The sequence below is a fragment of the Chiroxiphia lanceolata genome, chromosome 17 (assembly GCF_009829145.1).
Source record: "Chiroxiphia lanceolata isolate bChiLan1 chromosome 17, bChiLan1.pri, whole genome shotgun sequence".
Taxonomy (NCBI): Eukaryota; Metazoa; Chordata; class Aves; order Passeriformes; family Pipridae; genus Chiroxiphia; species Chiroxiphia lanceolata.
This window is the reverse complement of record NC_045653.1, coordinates 129,551-154,635: the sequence shown is the minus strand read 5'-3', so window position 1 is coordinate 154,635 and position 25,085 is coordinate 129,551. Positions and strand designations below refer to the sequence as shown.

Below are 25,085 nucleotides of genomic sequence, written 5' to 3'. Positions count from 1 at the left end.
GCACAGCTTCTCTGGGCAACCTGTGCCAGGGCCTCCCCACTCTCACACGGAAAAATTTCTTTCCAATATCCAATCTAAATCTCCGGCAGTGGGAAGCTATTCCCCCTTGCCTGTCACTCCAGGCCCTTGTCCAAAGTCCCTCTCCAGCTCTCTTGGAGACACTTTAGGCACTGGAAGGGACTCTAAGGTCCTGTGGGAGCCTTCTCTTCTCCAGGCTGGACAGCATGTTTCCATTGCAGAAGTGCTCCAGCCCCTGGAGCATCTTATTAGCCTCCTCTGGACTCACTCTAACAGCTCCACGTCCTACTGCTCCAGGTGGTGTCTCACCAAAGCGGAGCAGAGGGACAGAATGGCTGGGTCCTGTCCAGCCTCTCAGCCATCAGCCCCCCCCAAGTCCATCTCCTCAGGGCTGCCCTCAATCCACTCTCCTCCCAGCCTGTATTTGTGCTTGGGATTGCCCCAATGCTGGAGCTTGCCCTTGGCCTTGTTGAACCTGTTGGCCTGCCCAGGTGCCTTCTCTCCAGCCTGTGACCGCCCCCACAGCTCCGTGTCATAGGCAAACTGGTCAAGGGCGCATCGATCCCACTGCCCGTGTCACCGACAGAGAATCAAACAGCACCGGTGCCAACACTGACTCCTGAGGACACCACTTGCCACTGGGCTCCACCTGGACATTGAGCCCTTGACTACAACCCTTTCAGTGTGACCACCCAACCAATTCCTTATCCACCAAGTTGCCCATCCGTCAAATCCGTGTCTTCAGTTTAGAGACATGGATGCCACGCAGAACAGTGTCCAATCCCTCACACAAGTCCAGGTAGATGACATCGGTTGCTCTTTCCTCATCCATCAGTGCTGTAACCCCATGTTGGAAGGGCAGAAGGGCTCTCCCCCAGCACCATACAACCTGCTTTCCCAGAGACACGTGTCTGAGCCCTCCCTGGGCTCTGGTCAGCATCATCCTTCACACCTGGCTTCCTCCTGCAAGTCCCTGAGCTGCAAAGGGCAAATCACAAGCCTCAGCATCACTGTTGCTTCCCAACTAACTCTCAGAGGCCAATATGCCTGGGAAAATCCCTCCAAATATCTCAAAATTTCTTTCCAGGGAAGAAAATGCCACAAGTTCACAGGAAGAAGAGCAACAGATCAATAAGTGAAACAGGCAGGAGCTCAGCAAAGAGAATTGCTCTTGCAAACACCTTTTGGACACTGCCTGCAATTTATGCTGCTGCTCATCTCACTTCCAAGGGAAGACAGATTGCCTGACTGGAAAGAGGAGCAGGAAATTGCCATAATAACCATGGAAAATCATATCTGGAAAATAGACCTTCTGGGGCTTCTTTAAACTATTCCCAGCACTGGTGTCCCTAGCAGAGGTCTGACCTCTCACAGGTCAGAGCTAAAGAATAAAACCAAACTCTCCCTTTGACTTAGCACCCCAAAATCTAACTAATCAACAGCGCTCCGAGAAATCAATGCACCCACCAGCACACTGCCCCAAGGCCTCGTTAAAAAAGTGGAGGGGCTTCCATGAGTTTCCCACTCTGGTAATAGCCCCCTTACACCTTGGCACTGCTGGTAGTGACCCTGTGCATGAAAGGAGCCTGAAATACCTGCAGTTGGGTCTCCAGAGGCTGCTCCCCAAAAGTTCCCAGCTTCCCTTGCATTCCCAGGGCCATGCTGACAGCAGGGGAGACATTCCCTGCTGGTGTATTGACGCACTGGATGTCGGGGCACAGCATCCCATGTCAGCTCACTCACCAGCACCATCAAAACCAAAGGTTTTTCAGTGAAGTGGAGGAGAATATCTTAGGTGGAGGGGTTTTGTCTGGTTTCTTTTTGTAAGATATTTTATGCTACAAAATGACTACTGCCATAGGGATTTTAAACCAAAGGAAAAAACCCCCAGAAACGCATTCTTCTTTGAATGAAGGTTCAACAAGGCTCAGCGGGCTGGTCGCAGGCCCAAGCAGGTCCAGGGCAGCCACCAGGGCAGCCACCAGCTCACAGTGGTGCCGACATGCAGCCTAGCACTGGCTTCTGCCAGAGACGGAGGTGCTGACACCTCTCCAAGCGCTGCCTTGATCCAGTCCTGACACTAAGAACAATGCCACTGTTTGGCATTTATTCCATTTGCTTTGTATTACTCTCAAAGACAAAGTTGAAAATTCCTTTTTTTCACTTTTTAACTGGCAGCTCAAGTCTGATTCGTCCTTTGTGTGCAGGCAGTCCCCAGCAGCCCTGGCAGCAGCACCCAGTGCCCACAGGCAGCCAGGTGGGTGCCCCACACATCTGCCCATACTGACCCCAGACAGGACTCCACCCCAAGTGTGACACCAGGTTTGACACTTCATTGGAGTCTCTTTCATCCCTGGCCCAGCTCTCAGCCCTGTCAGCAGGGTGGCAGGAAGCTGAGTCATTTAGACAATGCACAGACACATTCTGACAAACTGGACAAACCACTCCAGGGTCAACCGGGAGAGATGAACGGAGACACTCAGTTCCCACTGCAGAGCTGCTCCAGCCTCATGTTCCCCCATCCAGAACCCAATAGGCCTCCCCCCTGGAGGGACCCACCACATCAGTCTCCTCCCAGGCACTGGGCAGACATTTTCTGGGAAGCAAATATTGCTGGTTGTCCCTCTCCCTCCCCCAGCCTTTCCATTTTACCTCCTGGACAATCCTGAGCAGAGCAGTTGTTTTTCTTGGCTGTTTAATCTCTCCCCAGCTCCCAAAGGATGTTCACTCATTGCCTGCAGAAGGCAATGTTCACTCATTGCCTGCCTCAGACCCAGGCTGAGCCCTCTGTCCTGCCCAGCCTAGCCTGCCAGCAGGGCTGCTGAGCATGGAATAGTGACATCACAGCTCCCAGGAGCACGAGGCTTCAGTGCTGTCACCACCATATGAGGGGAACAAGATGCCTCTTACACCTCATAGCCATCCCGATGGATGTTCACCACTTCCCATGTGGCTTTCAGATGGTGGGCAGGACGCTCATCCTGCAACTAGGAGGAAGAGAGGGGGCAGCTGCCAGGGGATGCCCAGGGCTGGGTGTGAAAGAAAGGGGCATGGTGGTCTTGCCCGGAAGAGCTGCTGGATGGGTGATGGCCATGTGGGGACACAGGCAGGACTGTAGCCCTGGTAGAGAGGCAACACGTCGCCCACAATCCTGGGCTGGCACATCCCTGTGTGCCTCTGTTTATCAGTTCCTGGTCACTCCTCAGAGACCTGAAGGTGGTCTATGATGGATCCCTTCCAGAGGAGAGAGTAGCCTGGACTTTTCACAGAGATGGAGCTGCCCAATCTCAGTCACTCAGGTGGATGAGCTAAGTGGTGGCAAGGCCACCTACCCCCCCAGACATCATCATCCCACTGGGACCAGCACAAGGGGACCTACTTGAACATGGCTCTGAAGCATGGACCCCTAATCCACTGCTGAAGCATCCACATCCACCCAACTCAACCCAGCCTGCCCAGCCTCAGGGCATCCACTGCTGCAGCCACAGCCACCAGGAGCCACTGGTGAGGGTGCTCCATCATCAAGGCCCCTTGGGACAGGGCAGCACACACATGGCTCAGCACTGTGTCCCCTCCAACAAGTCAGGGACTGTCACTGGGACTGTTACTGGTGGCGGCAAAAGGGTGGGACACAAACTGCCCACGATGGCCACAGCATCTGCCTCATCAACGTCTCTGTCTCCCAGGCAACCCAGCTACTGGCCTTCTCACTTGTAGCCGAGCAGGCTTCTGCACAAAAGCCATGCTCAACCTGTAGCAGGATTATGGCAGCCTCTCCTTCCCTCATCCTCCCAAATTCATCCATCCCAAATTTTCCATCCCAAAATTCATCATTAAACATAACCTTGCAGTGAGGAACAAGAAGCATCACACCAGAGTCCTGGGAAGTAGCAGTGCTCCTGCTCACCCTGCCTACCACCACCACCACCACTGGGTGTACTGAGAAACACTAGCCTTTTGGCTGGAGGAAAGTGGGACCTGTGGAGCAGCCACATGTGGAGTGACAACACTGTCTCAGTGCCAGCTACCTGAAGACTACCTGCACATAGGAGCTGGACAAGCATCTCCAGGCGACACCAGTGGCAGTGAGACCCAACATCACTCTCCATCCAGCAAGTACAGTGGCCTCAGAGGCTCCCACTGCAGTACAGAGCTCCCCCCAATGCCTCGTCAGCATTCCCATCACCCCACCAAGCATCCTGCCTGCTGTACAGAGGGGGAAGGACAAAGCCAAGACTCGAATTCCAGGGCAGCATATGGCTCCACAAAGAACCAGCCCAGAGGTCCCTGAGCAATGCCAGAGTAGAGCAAGCACCAGCCATGCTGAGGACACTTTCAGGAGCCTGAGATGCTGTGCACAGAGGCATGACAAACACCTGACCCCTCCAGACTGAATATCCCCTAGGGAGGCACCAGAGAGGAAGGTAAGCCCTGGTACCCAAGACCTGCACCCTTCAGCTGCATGAGGGGAGCAGAACCTGCTTGGCTCCTACCAAGCAGTGCTTGGCACCTGTTCTTCAGGCTGCTGAGGATGGGAAGAGGCCCAAACACCATTCAACCCCTTCAGCAACAGAGGGGAAAGCCAAGATAGGAAAATTTGTCGCAGAATAAAGAAGAGAGCAGCAAGAGGTGTCAAGAAAATTGAAGGTGTCAAGAAGCCCAGAGAGGTGCCACCACCAGTACCCGGCCATTGGAAGATGGTGGCCCAGAGCATACCTGCACCAGGGCCAGGTGCTCTCCTGAACATGGCCCAGCCTGTGCATCACCCTTGGGAGCAAGTCATGCAGGTCCCCAGCCCACACCATGCCTGTTCAGATGCTGCCTACAGCTTCAAATCCCTTGGTCCTGCTGTGCCAAAAAAGCTGTTGAAACACCAGTCCCAGGTGGCAAGTCCTCCACAGGGATTAAGAACAGACAGCTCTTCCTTTCCATCCAGCCCCAGTGGAATCAACAGTCTAGCAAGGAAGGAGCCCACCCCAGCCTTCATACTCTTGGCCAAGAGCACTGGTGGGAGAGGGGTGTGTACCTGACATGGGAACAGAGGTCTCTGTCACTCTGAGACTTGTTGAGGACTTGGGGGAGCTTGTGGCCATCAGAGCAACAAAGCTGCATCTTTCCTGGAAAGCCCCATCTCCTGCTGCCCAAGCAGATAGCCCTGCATGTCAAAGGTGGGGCAAGATCCCAGCACGGCTCTGGAAAGAGGAGCCTCCTCAGCCGGGCAGAGGTGTCAGAGATGGGTGGGCACCCCAGCTCACCCCACCATGACACAGCACAGGGGAAGCTCAGCTTCTAAGTGGTGTGATGCAGAAGAGGTTAAAAGGATCAGCCAAGGCAAGCAGGGTGTTTGTCCAGCAGCCAGCCTTTCCCAAGAGTTTGAGGGAGCTCCCACCAGCCTTCAGGGCACACACTGCCACATATCACAAACCTGTTTGCTCAGCCCCAGCCAAAGCAGCTGGGATGGCACAGAGCAAAGCTCATTGACCAAGGCATGTCTTGCAGCCAGGATGGGCCCCAAATCAAGAGGAAAGTGCACCAGCAGCCCCAAGGCAGGGTGGGGGACAGGCAGGGCACTGCCCCAGTACCTTGCAAGCAGCACTGCCAGCTCCCACCCCCTGCTGGGGTCCCACCGCTCTGTGGGGTGGGGGGCACGGAGCACAGAACAGCTTCATCTTCCCAACTACTCCATAAAACAGACTGACAGTGTTTTTCAGGCCTAAGGTGATCTGTGCAGTGCCTTGGGTCAATTTTTTTAATAAAAATCTAATCTTGCCCAAGGTGCTGGGGAGGCACCCCAGCAGCTGCTCTGTGCCCACCTGCACTTTGCAGCCATTAGAAACTGCCCATAAACAGAGCTTTGGGGCTAAACCACCTCAGTGACACATCTTGACAGTGCTAGGAGCTCTGCCTGGGGACAGGGTAGTTGCGCCCAAGAGTTGGCCCTGCCCTGCTGGCCTCCTGTGCTTTTGGGATGGGAAGGGGCTGTCCAAGAGGTGCCATAGCCAAGTGGAGCAGTCAGCCCAGGTAGGGACCAGGTTCTCCAGGGAGACCCTGGGACCACCACCAGCAGTGCAGAACATCCCTCCCTTCCTACTCCAACCCTCACACAGGGACAGCACTGGAGCAGAGCCCTGGAATGTTCTGGTGCAGCAGAGGAGGGAGACTGAACCAAAGACTTTGCGAACACAGTTCCCGCTGACCACCATGGGGCATCAGCAGGGCACCTCAGATACACGAGCAGGCAGGGGTGTGGCAGACCACACTGACCACCCACCACCAGGGAATGCTCTTCCTCCGCTGATGACAGTAGTGAGCTGCTCCCATCCTACTGCAGGTCCTCTGCTGCCTCAGCAGCCACTGCCCTCAGAGCAAGGCAGAGACCAGGGGTTCAGCCACCCTGTGCTGCAATGTGGCAGCCAGGAGAGATCAGCTGCTCTCTGTGCAAGAACACTCTGGGAAGCAGTGTGTTGGAAGAGGAGAGGAGCTTGAGGAGGTGAAGAGCACCTGGATGAAGGGGAGCCCCCAAAGAAAGCCCAGCTCAGGTACAGGCTTGGCCTTCTCCCATCATCTCTTTCCTTCCAAAGGGCCAAGGGCTCTTCCCACAGTCATCTTCTTCTGCTCTGCAGTCCCAGGAGGGACCTGTTTGGGTCCAAAGTACGAAGAGTCATGTCCCCAGGGTAATGATCACACCTTGTCACCAGTTTTGAGGAGGACAGAGTAGTTCCATCGGAAGAGACCTACAACCACCATCAGCCCAGCAGCAAGCCCTTCCAGACACCCAGGAAGTAGGATACAGCATCAGCTGTGATGGAGCTGCAGGAATACAGAGAAAGGAGAAGCTCATTGCCAGCACAATCACTGTGCTGTGACCAAAGTGTCACCAATCTTTCACGAAGCAGGGGGACACCTCCCTCGGCACACAGCAGCAGCTGGCCTGGGATGTGCTGGGAAGGATCTGCTTGCCAAGACTTGCTAGGGAGCTGGGACCTGCAGGTGACTGGCATAGGCTGGGTGAGCCTGCCTGGAATGCACAGACACAGAGTAGCTCTGCTGTGCTACAGCTGCCCCAAGTCCCCAGCACCAGCTCACAAGATGAAAGGGGAAATCATGAAACGAAAGACACAGACCTGGGCCACTGCCCCCAGCTACACCTGGGGCACCAAGGCCAACAGCAAAAGCAAGGGCTCACCACAGAGGTGGCACATGTCCTCCTGCTCCTCATGCCACCCCAGTGTGGGGAACTGCAACGGGGACTTGCATCTCCATGTAAGGGCAGAGCTTCCTGCAGGGCATCACCCAGGAGCCGAACACTCCCACGTCAGCGGTGGCTGGTGCCCAGCCTCCTATGCAGTGTTCCTTGTGCTGAGCCCCAGCATGGAGCCCGCAGCACCCTGACCCCATCCTGCAGGGAAACTGAGGCACACAGCAATGCAGGAGCACATGTAATCCACCACTGAGGTTGGGCCTGCACCTCTGCCTCAACCAATTCCAAAACTGGTCATCCAGCACCCAAACTCTTCAACATACAGAGACAGGAGAGGAAACCCAGTCATTCTCCTCACTCTCCCCACAGACATGCACTCCAGGGTACAGGTGGAGTTGGCATCTCACTGGATGCACAAAATACTGGAGGAGGAGAGCTGGTGAGACACCAGATGATGAGAAACTGCTCCTATAAACATGAGGACCTGCTATGTTCAGAGTCAGAGACATCTCTAGCCCTGAGGAGCCCATCACAGCAGCCTATCACAGCCCTCAGCAGGGACGTGGATCCCCTATCCGCATCTGTGCTCACAGAGTCACAGAATGTCCTGAGTGGGAAGGGACCCAAAAGGATCACTGAGTCCAGCTCCTGGCCCTGCACAGGGACAACCCAACAATCCCACCATGTGCCTGAAGTGTTGCCCATATGCTCCTTACACTCTGTCAGGCTTGGGCCATGACCACTGCCCTGCGGAACCTGTTCCAGTGCTTGACCACCTCTGGGGGAAGAACCTTGCACCCACTGCCTCATGTGGGCAGGAGCCAAACCCATTGGCAGCAGGGTTCCACTGCCACATGGCCCTGTTGCCTGGGAAGAGCGAGGACCAGCAGGGTGCAGCTATGGAGTTCCTCATCCCCGTTTTTAGATGATGAAACCATGCTCCCATCTCAGTCCTGGGCAAGCATCACACTGGAGTGTAGCTCTGCCAGGCTCACCTCACAGGTCAGACAGCAAAGCAAAAGCCAGACCTTGTCCTCCCAACCATCACTAGCCCCACACTGGCGGCAGGATGCACAGAAGCAGCTCCTCACATCTGGTTTCACATGGATGCCACCGTGCTGTGCAGTGGGGCCCTGGAGTAGAGCAGCCCTTCCAGCCAGAAGAACGTGGGCCTATGAGAAAGCCTGGACCACAAGCCTTAACTCTTTCAGGCATCACAGCTATTTAATCCTGCAGCTCAGACCTCTCCCGTACTTCGCTCCCAGCTGCCCAGCAGTGCCAGAGGCAACTCAGGCCAGCGTGTGCCCAGCCTCATCAGCCCAAGGACCTGAGCCCTGAGCCAGCAAAACACCACAGCTAGTTTTAAACACACCGCCTTCCTTAGATCCTCCATACAAAAGATGGCATGGAAACTCAGAGCATGGAAACTCAACACACGAGTAATATCCCAAAGCCGCTCCGTCAGTGGACAAGGAGCCTTTCTGTTGGCAAAGGGGCCCAAGTTCCAACTAAACCAGGAAACAATCCCAACACAAGCCAGAAGCCCAAGCCAGCGGTGTGTGTGCTTTGGTGGGAGCAGGCTAGATTTCCAGTCCTGCTGGGGGTTCCTGGTAGACAAGCCTCCATGCTGAGCAACCCGTTTCTACACTGCAAAACCCACTCAGCCTCATGCTGGAAAGGAGAACAAAAGCTTTCAGGATAAACTCACGCTGCTTCCAGGGGCTGCTCTCAGTGCTCGGTTCAGGCACAATTCAGAACCTGCAAAAGGAAGAGAATCAGATTTGGTTAAAAAGAAGATGATAGCAAGTTCTCGGAGGACAGCTACAGCTGTCCCAAGAGGGTGCCTGCCTAGCTCAAGTGCTGTGTTTAAATTCCATACAGATCTCCTTGCTGAAAGAATGGAAGCTCAAGCTCGTGTCAGATGTCATTTTGCTCTCCAAGGAGCCTGACGTGAAGGCCAGCTCTGTTCATTCCAGGATAAAAGCAAATATTTACTACAGCAGTGCTGCAGAGCCAACACACCTCCAAGGAGTGTCACTGATCCCCTGGGTTGACCCCAAGTGTTTTCCTTCAGGCCATCTGTACCACCCATTGTCACCCATCCCTCCGGCTCATGGGCATGGCCTCCACAGTGACACCAAGGGTAACATCTGGTCAGCAGGGCTTGGTTGCAGGCGATGATGCAGGTCAGTGATGCGGGACCTACACAAGGCAGCCCACTCCCTCATCCATGCAGTCACTGGCGGGTCTGGCACACCAGGAGGAAAATGAGCAGTTGAACAGGAACAGCCCCCATCCTGCAACGCATTTTCAGGGCCCTTTTAATATGACAACTGCATATAACAGGAGAGAAGAATCTGCCCAGCAGGCACTACAGATGAATGGAAGAGGAAGCACGGTCTCACAGCACAGCAGGGATACCTCCCACTTTTCCAAGGTTTAATTTTCAAACATACTTGGACAGGCAAGGCCCAGCCTCCCACCAGTGCAGAAGCAAAGCAGGCAGGATGACACACCTATGCAAAGCTCCCACCTCTCCCATGGCTTCAGAAAAATCCTTTCACTCTCCACAAGCAAACAGCTGTGTGTGGCCAATAGCCTGCCCTGACACTGACCCACAGCAGCTTTCCCAAAGAGTCACAAAAGCTGCTCCACTTTTCATGTGGACCAAGTCCCCACACAGCATGGCAACATCAGCGACTGACCCACAGCTGGGCAGCTCCCCCGTGGGCTCTGGCCAGACACACAAGGATCTGTGGAGCTCTCTCCCTCCTTTGGCCTCTGTGGCCCTGCTCCTTCTCTGTCAAGCCCAGCAATTTCTGTGGGTACTCTGTGCTGCTCTCAGGTTTGTAAGCTCAGCTTTCTCCTATCCCAGCTCAAGGGCGAGTCAACAGAAGCCAAGCAGAGATGGGCAGGCAGGTTCACAGCCAGGTACAAAAGCAGCCAGCTTTCCACAGACCCAGAAGAAGAGGTATGGCACGTGGGGCTCCCAAGCCTGCACCCTGTTCCTCCTGCAAGGGAGGATGGAGGATGCAGCCACCAAAGGCAGGGTAGTCGCACTCGACACTCCCCAACCTGCCTGTGTTGATGCTGTCAAACAAAGCCCTTGTGCTCTCCATCAGCCACTGACTGTGGCTTCCCTGAGTGAGCAGCATTCACTGGGACTGACTGTATTATGGCGGGCTCCAAGCTATAGACATCAATTAGTATCATTAATGAAGTGTTCTGAGAATACAGGCAGTGGGAGCAAGACCTTCCCCAACCCTGCTCACTTCTGCCTGCAAACAGTAGCTCCCCATCACACTCCTGCAAGAGAAAATCCATGTTGGATTGCATCCTGACTTCCTGCCACGCAGCTTTGCCAGCACCAGGCCAGTGAGTACACCATCGCAGCCACAGACACTGCCCCAGGCTCGAAAACATCCCACAGTGACCTACATTGTCACAACATCGTCATCACAATCATCCAGCCTGGTCCTGATGGATCAGTGTGAGTGCTGGCTGGGGAATAGGCGCTGGGACACAGCAGCAGCCAGATGAAGGCTCCAGTCTGTGCCCAGGGCAGAGCCCAGCTGGCACCATGGGCCAGCTCAGCTGCTGGCTGGGCTTAGAAGGGAGCCCTGCACTGGCCCAGCTCACTCAAATCTGGGCCAGCATGTTGCAGACATGCTGATGGGTCCAATAAGGGACAAGGATTCGCACTGTCCCCTTCACATGAGCACCAGAGCAGGAGCACACCCGGAGCAGGGAGTGCAGCAGCACATATGGAGAAGCAGTCCAGCTGCGCACAGCTTTGCCCACTCAGCATCACAGCAGCTCAGTGAGCCGAGAGGGAACAGCCCAGCCAGCACCCAGCAGGAGAGGCCCACAGACCACACCACCATGGGCTTCCAGGCTGCCCTGCCCACACCCACAGCCAGCAGCAGCACATCAGGGTGAGACTGAGCTCCAAAGCTCTTGCAGCAATACTGAGGGGGCAGATAATGCTCCCAAAACACAGCATGGGCAGCTGCATCTTCTCTGCATCCTGTGGTACTTCCCACAGTCACCTGAAGTCACCTGCATTTCTAACAGATAGGTCACACATGAGACCAAGGTGACCAACAAGGATTTATAATCATCATATAGAATCATAGGATGGCGTGAGTTGAAAGGGACCTTAAAGTTCATCTTGTTCCCCAGCCTTCCACTAGACACCTTCCACTAGACCGAGTTGCTCAAAGCCCAGTTCAACCTGGCCCTGGACACTTCCAGAGATGCCATGCTACCATACCATACCACTGGAAAACATTCTTTGGTTCCCTGAAGAACAGTTCCAGTGATTTGGCAGAGGTAACAGCCCCTGCCCCACATATGGATGCACATACCCAGAGCCAGATCAGCCCTCACAGGAGGTTTCTCTTGTTCTGGCCAGTTCACTCCGCAGGACCTTCATCTATCAGGACTTGCAGTAAATCTCCTAAAGGGAAACACTGCTGAGAATTCAGGCTGGAATTTTCCTCCACCAAAGTTCACCATCAACTTTAGGTTTGCATCCTTGTCAAAAACGGCACCTTGTCAAAAACGGTCAGCGAGCAGCAGACCCAGCTGTATGACCACCCCTCTCCCACCTTGAGACTTTTGCTATGCCCCTGTCAGCACCATTAAAGCAGATCCCCAAAGTTCTATCAGGTACTACACCACCCTGGGCTCTGCAAGGCTTCTGCCAGCACAAACACTGCCAGATCCATAGTACACCTAATTAGAAAATCCAGTTGCTTCTCTTACGCATAGAGTAGTGCTTCCCACAGGATCATTAAGGAGAAAAACCTGCAGGTGTCCTTCACATGTGGCCACCTGGGTGATGGTCCCCTGTGGATGGGCCTGAGGACGATGTGAAAGGCTGGTCCATCCCCCTCCCACCCTGCAGCCGCCTCCGGCCTGGCCTCGCTGCTGGCACTCACCCTGACAAGTCAGATTAGCTGATTACAAAGGGGAATGTGTCATTTCAAACACACAATCAGATTTCCCGGCCCTTCTGCCCATAACAAAATGTCTCATGAAATGGCTCATTCTGCTCTCCCATAGAAACGTGTTTCCCTGCAAAAGCCTGATACGAGGAGAGGAGGCAGAAAAAGGAAAAGGCAAAGCTAAAAATATCAACTGAAAGATACCACGACAGCAACAGATTCACAGGAAAACGAGGTGGGAAGGGGGCTGCGAATGTGTTAAGATCCTGTTTAATCTCTCCCCAGTCACCTAAAAAATGCATCGAAGGCAGAAATGATACCTCAACATTTCCTTTGTGCAAGAGCTGACTCCACCCTGTGTTTTCCTCTCCATCTGATGCTCAGGGAAGGATACCAGCAGACATCTCTGTTGCTGCCAGGCAGCGAGGGGCCCTGGCAGTGGGTTAGTAGGAGCAGAGGGAGGAAGGAGTCGGTGGGAGGAACCTGGCAGCAGGGCCAGGCTGTGAATCCTCATTCAGCATCATCTCAGACGCAGGATGAGCTTTACACTAGCACAGCACCTGCTCCTGGTTTCCATCCCACTGCCAGCACCTTGCAAAGGAGCATTGAGACTGAGGAGGCATCAGGGACATCTCACTGTACTGAGATGGCCACAGGGTCCAGTATACAGCTGGTGGGCAGAGGGCTCGTCTCTGAACGGGGGATGGACCAACTGCTACCTCATTTCATCACTACAAAGAGGCCAAGTGCCCAAGCAAAACTGCTGACCTGCTGGCAGCTGCAGATCTGCAGCTTCAGCCTCATTTATCTCGTGTTTTGAGCACAAAAGAATCAGCTCAGTCTCCTCTTGGCACTGGGATCCTGCTGGACCCGGGATGCTGAGCACCCAGAGCCAGCTGCCCCCAGACACTGCAGCTCCCACACAGGGTAGACCCCGCCTGGGACACTGCTAAGCCCCTTGGGGAGCCAGGATTGCCCTACAGAGGACAAAACCCAGACCATCAGCAGAAGATGAAAAGAAAATCCTCTTCCAGAGCATTATAATCCAGATTTTAAGGCTCTGTCTGCTGCTCCCACCCCTGAGGAGTCTACATGAGCATGTTCATGGGCGTGCGCACACCACGCAGGGTACTGTCAGCTGCATTCAGAGCCCCCTCAGCTGTGTACTGGGACAAGCAGACATGAGAATTTGTACCAAATCACCCATGTCTGCTTCTCCTAGTACGTCTGACCCTTTCCACACAGTCCCACAGCTCCCTGCCAAGTGCAAGGAGAGCGAACTTTGACTCCTGCCCCAGTCATACAAAACTTCAGCCCAACAGCTCGTCTTGGGATTAGATATTAGGGAGAAGTTCTTCCCTGTGAGAGTGGGGAGACCCTGGTACAGGTTGCCCAGAGGAGCTGTGGCTGCCCTATCCCTGGAAGTGTCCAAGGCCAGGTTGGATGGGGCATGGAGCAACCTGGGCTAGTGGAAGGTGTCCCTGCCCGTGGCAGTGGGATTGGAATGAGATGAGCTTTAAGGTCCCTTCCAACCCAAACCCATGATTCCGTGCCACCACGCACCCCCAAACAGTTCACCTCCTTGGAGCAAGGCAGGGCGGAGGAAGCAGCTGTCATCCAAGACAAGGGACATCCATGGAGGCTGGGCCCAGCACCCTGTTCTGTACCAGGGACACACTGTGCGGACAGGAGACATGCTGCAGAAAGCAGACACTGCTCCCATGGTGAAGGACATGGTTGCTCAGATCTCCTACTCTTCACCTTAAGGCACACATAGGTCCTGGACAACCCACAAACATCCACCCAGGGGCCGGAAAGAGAGGAAGGATGGATCTTCAGGCTTAAGGAAATACTGCAACATGCCTCCATCACACAGTCTCCTTCCACCATCCTTTCCACCACCTGTAATTCAGTCAAGGTGATGATGAAGGACTGGACAGGTCAGCATGGTGCCTCACCAGCAGCAGTGATGCTAGACTTTATAGACTCAAGTAACACAGGGCAGGGGCTGGGAAGGAGTTCCCAAGGGAGACTCTTCTCCAGCTTCCACAAACACATATAACCCCTTCCAGGCTCAAGCGACAGCATAAGCCAACAGTGACTGCGGGCCCAGGCTCAAAGCCAACGACCCCGGACAGAACGAGAGAATCGGGGCCAATCCCTTCACTAAGCACCACAGACCCGCACAGACTTCCTCGGTGCAACCACTCCAGCTCTGACAAATCCAAACCTGCTGACTCAGAGCCACCGACTGCTGTAATGAGAACAATAAGCCACGCAGCCGTCACTGTCACAGCCTCAGCGCAAGCACATTTTAGGTGCCCGTATGAGAGTCAGGTATTTGTAGCTGCACAGGTCTCCCTGCACAGGAGCTTCCAGCATCCAGGGACTCAGGAACTGCCGCTGGTTTGTGTTTCTTCTTTGCCATCTCTGCTTAAAACAGAGTTCCAGGCTCAACTTAGACCTCCAAGTGGCAGGCACCCTATGAAAGTCTACTACACACAGGCCTTACAGCCTCCCATGCTGCTCTGTGCAAAGCTTAAGCCCAATACTCAGCCCATTTCTTCGCACACACTTGCTTCCCCATCGGCATCCCAGCTGTCACTCTGGCACCATAGCACTGTGCCCAAGGCAGCAGGGAAATATCCCAAGTCCATGGCCAAAGAGAATTAAGGCAAAGGACACTCAAGTGATGTCTGCAAGTCCAAGCAGGAAGCTCGGAGCAAGCCTGGGACCAGCCAAGCTCACTCCCTGCCCTGCCCTTTAATGAACAGGTCATTCTCTGTGGCTTCCTAATTTAGAAATCCTAATTAGTTATGGGAAAGATTTCTTCTTTTAGGGACAAAATTAGTCAGGCACCTGACTGGTCTGTCTGTCTCTGAAAGCCTCCTCTAGGAAAGCAGAAGTCCTCAGCAGTGCTGGAGCAAGGCGGAAGGCAGGCAGCCTGGAGTGATGCTGGAGTCACTCATGGGACAAGGGCTTGGTGCTGCCGGCAGAAAGCCCAAAACATTATTCTGTAAATCAATGAGAGATCCAGCTCCTCACCAGGACCAAGGTCATCACCCAGAGCTTATCAGGGAGATAACTGCCTGGTGGAAGAAAATTGACTTCTACGATTTTCCCCATTCTACACTGCAGTGACTCCTTCAGCTGACCCAGCCACCCCTCTTGGCCACACAGAAAACACATACCAGAAGACACTTACCCTGAAAAGTTGTTATGGTGGTGGCAACCACGGCAGCAGCCCAGGAAAGGGGGCCCAGCATGCTCCATGTCTGCACTGGACAGGAGACTTACCAAAACCTTCCCCTTCCAAATGCCAGGAACATGGGCTCTCTGCTCCACTCATGTCTCTAAGCCCAGAAAAACAACACTGGACTTCAAAAACCCTTTCTAGATGCTTCCTCCAAACCAAAACTGAGCCCTTAAGAGATTTGGAAAATGCTCGTTTCTCAGAAATTGATAAAAATAAAAAATCCTGTACAGTTCTAGGCACAGCATCAACAAGACACCAAAGCAGCAAGAGAAGAACCCACCCCTGCAGCCAAAGCCAGCTTACCCCAGCACAAACACAGGCTCTGTGTCCCACAGCCCTGCCCAGGGCTCTCCTGGAAACAGCAACTGCTGCTTTTATGGTGGTGTCACCAGCTGAAATCCTGGCTAAAGCAGTTGACATGGCCCAGGGATGGGGCAAAGAGGAGAAGAGATGAGAATACTCTCCTCTCAGCAGGGCTGTGGGGGGGAGGCGGCTCACAGGTGGCGTCAAGGGACGGCCACACCATGGTCCTTGACTCCAAACATGAAGCTTTATCCCTTTGTAGGGAGGAACACTCTGGACATGTGCTACAACAGCCAGGACCAAGCCACGGCTTCCAGAACATGCCCTGCATCCCTGCACACAACAGAGACGGGTCCTCATGGAGAGCACCCTGGGGAGCCCCCCCATAGACACGCCTACCAAACCAGACTCTAAACCAACAGAATTAAAGAGCAATTCCCTTCTTCAAGGACCATTGCCCAAACTCAGCCGACCTTCCCTCAGTTCCAAACTCATGTGATGGCAACAAGGACACAGCTGAAGGCCAGCAGAGCAGCTCTCCAGCCTTCACAGCCGTGGTCCAAGGCGCCTGACACCAACAGAGTCCTCCCGTGGGACACAAAAGGATGCAGAGACTCCCCAAGAGCAGACCGTGTAACAATGTGCTTCCCACATCTCCAGTGGTTTGGAAGCAAAAATCCCTTTGGACAAGTCTAGCATGAGAAAGCTGGAGGGAAAGTGCCAGCTAAGCGCGGGAAGAGGCTTATGCATGGGCTGATCTCTCTGAGGATGCTGGAGAAGCCACACCTCATCTACAGCAATGGAGAACCAGCTGATCAGGAGTCACCTCACACCATCCACAGATGAATCAAATATAGCTTTGCTATCGCCTGCAGCACATTGTGACTATCCAGCCACGCACACCCTGACCATTGTTTGCCCACAGGAGGGTTCCCACTGTGACAGGCTGAGGGCTGGGCACACTAGAGGGGAACAATATCCCCAGAAACAGCCAGAGAAAAAGAGATGGGAAATACAGGAACCACTGATGGGGAAAGGGCCACGCAGGTCTTCTAGTACGATCTCCCGGGTAACCAGCCTATGGAGAAAATGCTGAGCTCAAGGATACCTCTAGAGCCCACCTCCTGCCATATGACAGTACTCCAAAAATAACTACAGAAATATGCGAGGACCCATTCCAAGTTGTTCCTGGCTCTCTCCAATTCTCCCTCTAATGTAAATCATCTCCCTCAAATCACGGGCCGGCAGTTCAGTGTGTTACAGCAGCTCGGGGCTACGGATCCCCGGGGCCGGCTCATCCTGCCCTAAGGACCCGGCTGCCTCTGCTGCTTCCCCGCACTCCGCTCTGCTCCTTGGAGGGTGGAAGCGCGGTCCTACCCACACCCTATGCCATCGGACCCCCGTTGGAGCCGCGCCCCGGCGGGAGCATCCCGGCAGGACACGGTGCGGAATGCGCCGGTGCCGGGAAGGGGAGGCCCGGCTCGGAACAGCTTTCCCGGCGGTAGGGCTGCAGCCCTGCCCGCAACCTGCCCGCCTCTCCCCCGCAGGCACAGCACCGCACCTGGGGCTGCCCAGCCCCGTACCCCCGCGCCCCCCGCACTCCTCCGGCTCACCTCTGCTCTGCCCGCTCCGTTCCGCCGCCGTCTACCGGGCGAGGCCCCACGCCACAGCGGCCGCTGCCCACAACCCTGCCCGCCCTGCCTGCTGCCTGCCCGCCCTGCCCGCTCCTGCCCGCCGTGCGGCGGGAGCGGCGCAGCGCGGGGCGGGGCGGGACGCGCCGCCGCGGAGGGGGCGGGAACGCCCCGCCCCCGCCGCACCGGAGCCGCCCTCGGGCCGCAGTGGAGCTGCGGGGGCTGCGGGGGCTGAAGTGCGGGGCTGTGTCGGGCACTGTCCGCCCCCGAAGCACTGGGGGCCACCGAGGCAGTTCCCAGGGACGTCTCGAGTGATCCCCCGCCCACGGATAGGGTCCCACAGAGACACCTTGAGTGTCCTCCCAGACCCCCCATCCTTGCAGAGCCTCCTTCTGCCACCTCCGCCCTCACCCCCGGGCCCCGGGCGCAGGACATGCGACGAGTTCTCCAGCTCCCAGGGGCTCCTGGTCCTTCCCGGAGCATCCCGGGAAGCCCACTTGCTGTGCACAGCCTGTTTGGGGGGCACACCCATAAGCCAGGCCTTGGAGATCTTCACATCATTGACTCACTGGACTTGTGCATTTTGGGGTTGTCAGGGCGAGCAGCGCCCCCCAGGAGATGCAGATGGAGCAGGGGGGCTGTTGGGCACTCACAGCACGGATACACGGGGTGCATGGGCACACTGGATGCACAGCGTAGATGCACTGGATGCAGGGATGCACTGTTGCACAGAATGGATGCACGGGGTGCAGAGTGCACTGAATGCACAGTAGAGATGCACTGGATGCACAGCAAGGAAGCAGTGGGTGAGGGACGGACTGGACATACAACAGGGATGTACTGGCTGCAGCGATGTGCTGGGTACACAGGAATGCACCAAATGCACAGCAGGGATGCAGTGGCCACTCTGCATGGATGTAACAGGAGGAATGAGTCTGGTTTCCTCATCCCCAGAGCCTGTGGCAAGTTCCAGCTCAGTACCCTGTGGCAAGTTCCAGCTCAGTACCCAGTGCCCTCTGCACTTGTGCACCATGCAGGGCTCCCAGCAGCACATTATGCCCTGGACTGCCCTGCCGAGTCTTGGCTTTGCTTTGTTACCTGGTGGCACATCTGCCCTCAGTGACTGTCTTGGTCCTCTGAGGCTGGAAGGCTGCAGCATTGTGTAGGACTCCAGGAAAAGCAGGTCTCCAGCAGCACAGAGGAGGCCAGGGGACTCTTCCCAGCAGGGAAGCTCCAACCTGGCTGCCTCTGCTTGTTCTCTGCAAGCCAGGTTGGCCTGGGGTGGCTTGTCAGTGTGTCAGTATGCAGTTGCTTGTCTGGTAGCAGTGGGTGCCAGGGCTCTGTGCCTGCTGCCTCTGGGTGCTGCTCCTCAGCCTCCTCCCCACTGGCCTTTGGGAAACATGCCATTCCCGCTCACACAGAGAGCCTGACCCCTCACCACCACAGCTGGGATGAAGTACTGGAACGAGGCGGGCCTTGTTTTACTGCGTTAGAAAGTGCCTCCTTTATCAGCCACACTGAGGCTTTTTTCCTGACAAACCACATACCAGCGGAGAGTACCAGGAAGAAAATGAGGCTGCATGGTCCATTGGTTCGAGGCAAGGCAGCGATGCCAGCAGGATTGTGGGCTCTAATCCCCTACTGAGCTGTTGACTCACTGTACAAACTCAGGCAGGTCCTGCCGCTTTGTGCTGCGGAGAAGCCCAGCTGGAAAGTTGGGTAAATAGCAGGAACCTCTTGGAAAAAAACCCACCCCGCTGCATGGGAGCCAACTTGAGGGAGGGCATTCATTTACAAATAAATGATATTTTAGCTGTCTGCTGGGATCCCTCATGCAGGCATGGCTTTCCCCTCTGGCCCTTCACTGCTGTGGATCTTTAAGGGGCAATGCTGAAGAGGTGCTTTACCTGCTGCAGAGGTGACTGTGCTGCAAGGGACATCATGTGCTGCACAGGACATCACTGGTGTATCACGCTACACTGAATTTATAGGGAACTTATACAGGAGAAAAGCTGCACCGTATTGTTGAAAAAACAATTACAACTGTAGGTGTGTGCAGGGTGCTGTGAGTGTCTGTGTTCATCTTTCAGGCCTTCAAAGGGAAAATAGTGATGGCTGCTCAGGAGGTTCTGTCATTCTCCAAAGGAAAATCTAGGAAATGTAAATGTTAAATTCCATTTTAAGTGAATTTAGATCACATAAGTCAGTGGATGACAACATTGGCAGAGTTCTGAGCACAGATATCCTTGGTATTGCTGCCCACCACACAGAACATTCCCCTTGGGAAACCAGGGAGCTGGAAGAAGAACACATAGAACGTATTTCCTCAGTGAATCCTTCACTCTCTTCTTGCACTGGTGCAAACAGCCCAGCCTGAACTGTCTTCCTGTTAGCACCAAGCAAAAGCCTGAAACTCTCCAACCGTCATGAAGACATGGAAAATGCAATCCATGCCCACACCTGGCTGCACAGCCCTCAGTCCCCTGAGATGAGGGAAAGAGCTTCAGTGGCAAAATAATCCCCTGTGAGCTATTGGTCACCCCAGCTGTGCTGGACTCCCTCTCGGCTATTCAATAACAAAAAATGACTTTTCCTGCATCCCTGTCAAATTCTTGCTGCTGTCATGGGAGCAATGGAGATACCTGCTCTAGTCACACATGGCAGATGGAGTGGTGGGGAGGGGACAGAAAGAATTGGGTTTTCCCCTCAGAAAACACTGAAGAAGTATAAACTTTAAAAGGTTTTCAAGAGCTTAACTGAAATTTTAAAGAAATTTAAAGGAGCTGCCATTTGTTCAGTTATTTTTTTCCAGCTATATCAAATACATTTCCAGAAAAACCAGTTGTTTTAAACCCCAAAAGCAGCTGTCACGCAGCTGGGTGGAACTGACCCTCTGCCTGTCCATCAGACACTGGGGACCTTTGGTGCCCAGTGGTGCACAGGGGAAACCTTTGAGCCTTATGCAACAGCAATGTGAATGGAGGAAGCTGTAAGCCCTGGCAAGCTCCATGGAAAACCTTCTTTCTCTTGGGAGTCAGGTGGTTTTTGGAACCCAAGTGAGGATGTCCTGACCAGATTCCCATTGTCCAGCAGAATCAACTTGAAACAGCATAAGAAAACACAAATAAATGAGAACCCAGCATAAATTGCAAGGGCTGGCAGATGTTTTATGGTTCAGTGTTAAGACAGGTTTGGACATGAGGCTTTTGCCAGATTTTTGGCAGTCCAGAAAGCCAACTGCATTCTGGGCAGCATCAGAAGAGGAGTAGGCAGCAGGGAGAGGGAGGGGAGTTTGGCCCTCTGTTCCACTCAGGTGAGACACGACACCCCACCCCCCCCCTCCAGTGCTGCCTTCAGCTCTAAGACTCCTGGCGCAGGAATGTCATGGAGCCGTTGCAGTGAGTCCAGACGAGCCCATGGAGATGCTCCAAGGGCTAGAGCCCCTCTGCCCTGGAGACAGACTGGGAATGCTGGAGGTGTTCAGCCTAGAGAAGAGAAGGCTATGGGGAGACCTCAGAGCCCCTTCCAGTGGTTTAGGCTCATAAAAATGAGAAAGAGCAGATTTATACACAGGCAGATAGTGACAGGATGAGAGGAAATGGTTTTAAATCAAAAGAGCAGAGGTTTAGGTTAGATGTTAGGAAGAAATTCTTCCCTGTGAGGGTGGTGAGGCCCTGCCACAGGTTGCCCAAAGAAGTTGTGGCTGCCCCATCCCTGAAACGGTCCAAGGCCAGGCTTGGAGCAACCCAGTCTAGTGGAAGGTGTAGGGGACTTTCCAACCCAAACCATTCTGGGATTCTATGATTTTATCTCCTTGACAGCTTCCAAGCTCTTTTATTCCAGCAAGTTTTCCCCTCTGCAGTGACTTTGCTTGGCTTTATGGGATGGAAAGCAAATCCTCGAGTAGTACCTCTGGAATGTATTTCTACAGGGAAACCTGCTCTTCCTTGAAGGAGATAGATAAGAGGGGTGCAGCTCAGGATTCGGCTTCTGGGTGCAGCTATGGAAAGGAAACCTCCTCTGAGGAAGAGCACCTTGGATCACCACCTTTCAAGCCCAAAGTAAACTGTTAATCAGTCCTTGGAGAAGCCCATCTCCAGTTATTAACCATCACTGCTAAGGATTCTTCATCAGACTGACAGACACAGGGATGCATCAAAAGCTGACGTGAGGCTATGTTCTTCCTCACTGCCAATGCCAGGTGAAGGTGCACGTGTGCACTGGGACAGGAGGCCCTGCCCGGCACAGGGCTCCAGAGCTGCCTGTGAGCCAGAGCTCAGACTCTGCAAAGGTGCTGGGTGCACCCAAAACCTTTATTCCATAAAGCCTAGCAGCATGGAAAAAGGGGTGTGCCTATCTTTGCACTTTTGGGAAGAGGTTATTTTGGGAATCCCCGCCTGAGCTGCTGCTGGTGCTGATGCTCTGTGATAACAACCTTTCATGCCTCTCGCTTGTTTATGCAGGGAATGAAAAGGCCCTTTGTGCAGCTCCGGACTCTGGCTGCCAGCTGGGATCAGTGAGACGCTCCCTGTGTGCTCCTCGGCTCCATCACCTCCCCCCCCCCAGCAAAACTGGGCCCAGAGGGAGGAATGGGGGTGCCTGTGGGGTCAGGAGAGCTGCCGAAATTGGCACCCTGCAGGAGAGGGAGCACAGCTCCTCGCCCTCCAGCTCCTGGGCACCTTCTGCCCTTCACATGTTTTGGGTGCTGGGAACACGGTGGTGAGCTCAGTCAAATGTTTCCATCCAAAGAAAACATTTCCAGCTCTCGGTGCCATCTTCCTCCAGGCTGTTTGAGTAGACTCCCAAGCTCAAAGAAGTCCCTGGGACTGAGAGGTTGTCAGAAACTGTCACCAGGTCTGATGATCAAGCATGCATGTCTGGACCCCTGAAGTCCTGGGGGATGAGCAGGCCTCCCACTGCCTTCATCATCTACTTCCCAAAGGTTACCAAGGACCTATTCCCGAAATGCCATCAGTGCCTGCTGGCCTTCAGACAGTTGGGATACTGCAGATAGTTATGCACATGGTGGAAAAACAGGGATAAAAGGGGCAGAAAATGCATTTTTTTAATTATTCAAAGAGATTAATGACCTGTGTCACAGTTAGGACACATCCTACCTGCTGCCTTGTAGGGGTAGGAGGATTGCAGTGGGAAGCATTGCAGCACCCCTGGGAGACTGGGAGGAAGAAATATTTACCCCCTTTCTAGCCAGGGAACTGGAGATCCAGGGTGAGACGTAGGGTGCCTGATGCCACCCAGAAGAGCTGTAATGAGATGCAAAGAGCACTGGTGCTCCAGTGGCCAGAGCAGATCCAGGGAGCAGGGGGTTCCCCAGCCAGTCAGCAATGGGGGTAGTTGCCACTGGCAGAGTGGCAGTACTCGTGAGGGGTTCCTGCTGTGCTGGGGTGTGTGAGAGGCAGGAAGAAGGGCCAGGCAGGTCCTGCTCCAGTAGCAGCTTGAGCCCGTGGTGCATGTCCTGAGCCCTCTGGATCTTCTCCTTCCTGCACCCACCAGGTGGATGCAATCCTGGGCTACCTGCCCCTGGAGAGTATCAGTCCCATCCTGTTTGCAAACACAGCACAGCTGAAGCTCTGCCCCAGACTGTGTGACAGGCAGAGCAATGGGATATCCTGTGTCTTCCCATCCTGAGGCTGCCAGGAAAGTACAGTTCTCCTGAGGGGAGCCCCTGGCACAGGTCTGCCATGCTCTGATTAAAGGGACAGCTCTGACAGCAAGATTAACTGCCAGCTTGAAGATGGCAGGGTCTGAATGAAGATGAGTGATGCCAGCCTGCCCCACTGAGAGCATCTGAGAACCCCCAACAGAGCACCATGGCACCAGAGAGAGAGCAGGGAAAGATGGAGAACAAGGTGTGAAGAGGGAGGTGGATGAGGTGATGTTTGCTCCTTTAACCCTCTCGCCAACGTCATCATCCTGCCGACATCACCTCTCTGGAGCAGGAAGAATGAGAGTGATGTCACAGCACCCTGAACAAAACATCTCATCCCCTCCCATGGCTTCTGCATCCCTCAGCTGCCCTGGTGAGAAAGATATTCCTTCGCACTACCTGTCCCAAATCCCTCTGCTCTGGGGACCCCAGAGGAGGCTGAAGTGCTAATTGCAGCAGGAGTGCTGACCTGGGGGATTGCACCAGCAGGAAAGGTCATTTCTGTCCAAGAACCTGACTTTGTCCTGCATCACCTTTTGAGCTGCCCAAGCTATTTCTCCTCAGTGCAAGCATCTTGAAACTTGTATGGATTTTTCTATTAAGAATCAGAGGCATGAAGGGAATGCCTGAAAAAAAAAAGGAAAGAAGCCATCTGATATGGATTTGAGATGACCGGTTACAGTCCCCAGTGTCCCATTGCATGGAGCCAGGTGACCATGTGAAAATCTCAGCTTCTAACACTTCTGGGCACAGCACCAGAAGTGCCATCCCTGGAAGTGTTCAAAAGGTGTGTGGATGTGACATCTGGGACATGGTTTAGTGGTGACCACGGTGGTGCTGGGTTAATGTTTGGACTTAAACTTGGAGGCCTTTTCCAACCTCAGTGATTCTATGACTCAATGAACAATAGTAAAATGTGAAACCTAAAGACTGGAATGGCAGAAAACAAACCAAGAATGATGTAAGGATCTGATTAGGTGGAAAAGGCAGAATTACAGCAACTTGCAGAGCCAAGCCTGGAGAAGTGTCCCCCCGCCTCCCATGTGGCCCAGGGCTGGTGGCTGAGCAGGCACATGTCTGTGGGGGGACATCCAGCTGAGGAGTGATGGTCAGCTGGCCACAGGCCTAAGGAAGGTAATGACCTTCACTGTATGAGCAGCATCCCAGTCATCTTTCATCTCTAATTAGCAGCCTAATTACTAGGTCTTGCTGCACATGTCTGGTTACAGAGTGCTCATATACGCACAAGCTTCTTCCCATGCTGGTGCCTGTGGCTCGCACACACCTCTGTGGGCAATCTCCTGGATGAACCCAACAAGATGAAGTTCACTCTGCTGCTGCCAGGGGGGTTCTCTCCCCAGGTGGGCTGGTAGACTTCTTGGGCCTCTTTCAGCTTCATACATGATGACAGTAAATGTTTGTGAGCTTAAGACACATTTGAGACTCAGTTTCATACAGGGAAGGTTTGGGATGGGTGTAGGAAGAACGATGCTTTCTTTCCCAAGGGTCCTCAGCAGTTTGTGCTTCATACCTGTGTTCCATACTGGGGAAGAGGTGGGCACAATTCCCTTCTCTGCTGATGGAGAGAGACAGGGAAGTTGAAGGGATGCAGGTCACACCAAGCAGAGGCTCCTCCAGTATATTCAAGTACACCCTGTGGTTACTGATGGTGCCTTCCTGGGATGTCTTCTGAATGAAGGAAATCCAGGAAAACTTTTCCCTGGATACAACACATGGGCTGAGTTACATTGGGGTGAGGGTTGTGCTGCAAGGATTTGCCAGGGACGATGAAAAAAGACTCTAGTCTGGGGTCAGCACATGGGGAGGGCAAAACCTCTGCTATAGCCCCATTTGGTTCTAAGTACTCCGTACTGAGGTCCAGACATTGGTATGGTACTCGTGTATTTGGATGCGGGATTCACGTCGTTCCTATCTCCTACCAAATATCCCAGAGAACATGCCAGAAATTGACCCAGAGACACCACACTGGACAGAAGCAGATCCCAGCGCCCCAAGTGTAGCTGGAGGGTGCCCCAGCCTTTCCTGAATAAAAAGACCC

At 54.1% G+C, this 25,085-nt stretch overlaps 1 protein-coding gene across 1 annotated transcript in view; it reads right to left on the bottom strand.

Annotated features, from left to right (window-relative positions):
• The window catches only part of EPB41L1 (erythrocyte membrane protein band 4.1 like 1), a 67,757-nt gene extending 50,292 nt beyond the window's left edge, over positions 1–17,465 (bottom strand). Inside the window, 2 exon segments of the mRNA XM_032705287.1 lie at positions 8,928–8,977; positions 17,341–17,465. The gene's annotated coding sequence lies outside the window, so the exon portion shown is untranslated.
• Positions 17,466–25,085: the final 7,620 nt, after the last annotated feature.